This window comes from Berghia stephanieae, chromosome 1 (assembly GCF_034508935.2).
Source record: "Berghia stephanieae isolate SIO BIC M18660-M18661 chromosome 1, UCSD_Bste_1.3, whole genome shotgun sequence".
NCBI lineage: Eukaryota > Metazoa > Mollusca > Gastropoda > Nudibranchia > Aeolidiidae > Berghia > Berghia stephanieae.
Genome location: NC_088360.1, coordinates 81016893 through 81022378, shown reverse-complemented (window position 1 = coordinate 81022378; position 5486 = coordinate 81016893).

The following is a 5486-nucleotide window of genomic DNA, read 5'->3' as shown; positions in this document are numbered from 1 at the left end:
AGTTTGCTAAATTTAAATTAAGTGTGTTCCTTCCAGCGTAAAACCCTAAAACGATAGATTCAAAAATAGGAATATGTTTGTGAGAAGTGAGATTCGCGGCCAAGATGTAAACTAAAACGAAAGTAGAGCGCATTATGTATGTTGACAGTAATAGTTTACGCTTGTGAGTTATTTTTAGAAATAACAGCTAAATTGAGACCTTGTTTATCGGTTGTTTTTACAGCTTTAAATTATATACAACTTAAATTGTATTGGTGTAACATTGTTTTTACGTTTTGATTACAGCATATGACGTTATGATGAACGTGATGCTCAAGAAGTCATCATCTTGCTCCAAAACAAAATTAAATATATTGCGTGTTTTGTATAATTGTCATTTGTTGGACCATGGAAATAACCTAACCCCATTTCTACAATTTAAAATAAAATAACGCCCTTTTTTTTCCTTTGTTCCATTGTTCCAGTTGACCACAGTAAAATACGGGTTTCAATTAAAAAGCTTTGCATGGAGGGTGCCTGCGGAGGCAAGCGGAGCAGATGGGGGCCAATAAGAAGGTGGCCTAAAGACTTAGCAGGCTGGATGGGGAGAACAACAACATAGGCAGGATGTATGGCAAAATTAAAAACCAGAAAATAGTTCTGTCGGGCTATTTGGAAGCTGTGTCCATCAAGGATCTCCACTAAGGAAAAAGAGAAGAAATTGACCTTTTGGTGAGATAGATGTGAACGGAAAACACCATTTTACGATCAATATTTTTAGATGTAAACTACAAAACTATTCAATAAAATTAATAGGAAATTTATCAATAGGCCATTGACTGAAATGTCTTATAGACAGTGCCCCACTCTGGTATTATGCCAGAGTATATATATTGTGGGTAATTGATATTCAAGAGGATATTGCAGAACCTGAAAAATCGATATACTGATTATTTTTATTAGTTTAAAATATCTGACAGTGCAAAATATATAAACAATTTTTATCTTAAATGATAGGTGAAATTTCAAAGGTCGCGTCACAATTGTGAAATGTTTTCAATAACCTTACAGGTTACGATATATATAAATGATTTTCAGCCCGCCATTGTTAATCTTAAGCTCTCTATTTCAAATGCCAGCTCAGTAAATTCTTGATAATGGCAAATAAACTAATTATTGTTTCCTGGTCATGGCCAGGATTTCACTTTAGATTTTTTAAAATCTTACGTCGATTAAATTCGTGACTTCCGAAAAATAACTTATTTAGAATTCCATAAATATAAATGCCATCATTTGTGGATATCTCCTTTTTAAAAATTAATAACAATGGGTGAATATTCCCATATTTAGGGCGTGAATTAAATCAGCCCATAGGAATAATAGCAAAATGGAATAATGCTCATGGAATTTGGGTTTATTTCGTTTTCAGTATTAAATGGATAGAAGAAAATTGCGTGTAGCCCTCTGAATAGCCCACTCGCCCATCCCAAGCTGTTTTCCGCAAATACGGATTACTAATGGATTGACAGACCTGCTAAAATAAACCTTGATCACCCGGGACCGCTGCCAATCTCTTCACTGGTGGGGGTGTGTATCTTACCAACTGAGCGTTTGGGATTCCCCTGTAGAAACTGTAATTAAGGGAAAAAAATAATTTAGCACTTATGTAGCGCAATATCCACCAAACGTGCTCAAAGCGCTTTACAAGGGGTCCCTGACCAACCGCAACATGTAACATGTAGAACGAGACACGACGCCTAAGAGGCGATAAAAAAATGTTCCTATATAGACAACGCTTTTAACGGCCATTTATTCATTTTACACCTGAATGCGGTGAGAAAATGTGAGTAAAGAGCCTTTTCCAAGGACTCAACAATGCACCGAGCGAGGCTCGAACCCAGGCCCTTCCGATCCCAAAGCGAGTGCCATACAACTAGATCACATAGCTGCTCAATAGCCAATTTATCACAGAGATGATTGAGTGCTCGGTCTGGGTTTTACACTTGTCAACAAAAAGACAAACATTGAATATATCTCAGAGCTTTCTGATTTCTTGTTTTAATATTAAACACAATAATCACCCGGTCATTAACCTCATTTTTTATAATTTAAAGGCCATTTCCGTCTGGATTTTATTTTATGAATGTAGGTTAATGGAGAAGGAAGTCAGTGCCTGGCTGGCAACAGTGGCAATTCATTGAAAAGGTGTTTGATTATCTTAAAAGAAAAAAGAAAAAGAAAATACCAGGACTGTATTTCGTCAAGTCTTCAAAACAAGCAGTGACAGGACAAGACAAATGCCAGATTCACAATATTAAAATAAACTGTTTGTTCCGATTCTGGCCTCTGTTTTTATGGGCGTTGTTTACCCGCCCAAAAATTCCACAGATTTCTAAGATGGATTTGTGAAACCTTTCAGACTTTTGTCTTCGTCTGTTTAAGGGTTGAAGTAGATTTTTATTCAAAACAAGAGATCTGGGCTCTGGACCGCAGGTGTTTACCAAACAGCGGCTGTTTGGAAAAAATAGGTTGTTAAATGTTTTGGTATGTAAGTAAATAAAATTCTTTAATTCATTCAAAATAATCGCGTTATCTAGACTAATGTTTAAAATTTTTTAATTAGATGTTTCCGTTTCATTACTTCTTATTTTTATTTTTAGTTGTTTGCTTATCAATAATAATGTATGTTATCCTCCGATCTCTTTTTTTTTTTTTTTTTTTGCGCAGATAGATTGTTGCAACTTCATATGTTTTTATTGTCTCCTCATATTACTATTTCTTTTACCAAATAAATTCATTCTTGATCACAATTCAAATATTGTCTGCTGGTCTAATCAACCATTCCAGTCAAAATAAAAATCCTTTAGAGCCTTTATGCTTGATAAGCTGAAATTTAACTGGATTTTATTTTCTGTGGTTTAAAACAAGCAGTAACAACTACTTGCTGCCCTCTAAATAGAACGTTGCGCTTTTGCTAAACGTACCTTTTATATTTTTTTCTCAGCATTCCATATTTTATCACATTTTTTTTGTTACACGATTATTTGAGGCAGCAGCCTACTCACGCTACTATGTTATGACGATCGACCCAATCAGCAAAGTCCGGTCCGCATTCGTGCACCGTCGCAAACCCGCCCTGTAGCTTCGTCACAACACACAGTTCAACTAGATAATCTGCCATTTCGGGTTCTTGCCCACATCAGGTACATGTAGGACAGGTGGGAAGTCCCCACTGATGAAGCGCACTTGCTGTGAGGCTCCTCGACCGAAGCCGATTTGCAGCCACCCAGTGTCTCCTCAAAGCCTGGCAACTTCTCACCAAGCTTAGAGGAGTGTACGTCCCCGCCCCCCACGAGGGATTGAATTCGTCCAAACCGACTTCCATCTCGTATATGCATCTCTGTCCGTAGTCAGGGGGAGCTGAGGCGAAAACAGTATCTCATTTGACACTGACGTTTTTTTCGCTAAAACGATCGTTTCGATGCTAATCTTGCATCTCTTCAGTTCACGATAAACCAGTAGTTGCACACTAAATACGTTGTTGCTATTTTCGTCCCTTTTTCTTGTTCCGGTGTTTGTTATTAATTGGGCGGTGATCAATATTGTTGTATAGTGACATGTTGTGGCATGATCCATTGTGAGTGTATGTGTGGGTGTATGCGTGTGTGCGTGTGTGCGTGTATGTGTCTGTGGTATATTCACGTGTGTATGTGATGCTGTGTTGTGGAATATAGTTACGTATGGGGGAAAAGGGGGTGGGATGCAGATGCGGTGCTAGTAAATGCAACCTGTATGTATTATATATATATATATATATATATATATATATATATATATATATATATATATATATATATATATATATATATATATATATAACTCTTCAATCTGGGAGTACAATTAATTTGGTCTTTTCTCCTTACAAAAACAGGCGTGATAGACTTGGAGCCATCAGACCATAGTGGAATGTTTGTCGACCTTGATCTGTGTAAAGCTTCCCCACCAAAAAGAACAGTGAAATCGAGAGACTTAAAAAATTGACGTTCAAAAACAAAGCGAAATTGAGAAAAGGAAGGCAGAAAGAGTTTAGCGAAAAAGTTTCAAAAAGTAATATCCTCTTTGCTGAAGATTTTGCCACCTTCTTTAGCAGCAAAATTACAACCAGCAGGCAAATTTAGGATAAATAAACACATTCACCATCGACCTTTTAATGGGAAAGTTCATTACTCCTTTGAACCTGCAACAGAAGAGGAAGTTCGAGAGATCATCATGATAAGTCCATCTTAGTACTGTGATCTTGACCCCCCCCCTTCCCACATATCTGCTGAAAGTATTTCTCGACGTTGTGCTTCCAACAATTACCAAACTTATAACTGACTCTCATTCCTCTGGACTAGTCCCTGATGTGTTTTAAAATGCCATTATCAAAACCTTGAAAAAGTCAGATGTCAACACAAATGATTACACAAATCATGGACCCGTTTCCAACCTTCACTTTTTATCTAAAGTGCTTGAACGAAGTGTGAGGCTGCTACATCAAGAAAATTGTAATAATCTTAGTGAGTGTTTCCAGTCTGCCTATAAATCGTACCACAGCACTGAAAATGCCCTTGTATAACTTAGTACCGATATTCTTAACAATTTAGACGTAAATAACGTATCTCTTTTGGCTTTATTAGATTCGTCTACTGTTTTAATACAATTCACCACTCAATATTGATCAAACGTTTGAATATAACACGTGGGATCAGAGGAACTGTATTGAATGATGTAAGTCATATTAGAGTGCAAGAAACAAGTTGTCCAGGTTAATATGGCTAAATCAAATTAATTCTGCATTTGGTATGGTGTTCCACAAGGGTCAGACTTGGGTCCAGTTTTCTTTAATCATGTATACGCGACCTCTTTCCGAATTGTTTTTTTTTGATAAATGAAATTCCCTAACATTTTTCTGCTGACGATACACAGCTATACAAGTTTGATGTTCCAGGCAATATTCCTTCATTGACAGCGTCTGTCCCCGTGTGGTGTCCGGGGTCCCTCAACTGAGAGGGTCAAGAATAGCCCAACGCCAAGCCAGCGTGTCGTAAAAGGCGACTAATGGTGTGTGATTCCCCCATCTTTGAGTCACCTGGTCCTCCAGGTTGGGGGTTGGCAAAGGGTTAACACCCCTTTCCGTTAAACTCAAACCGTTACAGAAACACAGACAGACAAACTAAATCCTTTTTTTAGCTTGGGCGACCGAAGAGTTTCTGGAATTACAGAATTTATGAAGGACAACAGACAAAGCCGAAAGGACTCTGCTGACCCGATGACGTCTTCGCCAAACAAGCAGCTTCGAATTGCGTCGTGGAACGTTCGCACCATGTATGAAGCAGGAAAAAGCTCTCAAGTTGTGACTGAGATGAGAAGATACAGGCTGCATATACTTGGAGTAAGTGAAACCCACTGGATACAATCCGGACAGAAACACCTCAAGTCTGGGGAGAAGATTTTATATTCAGGGA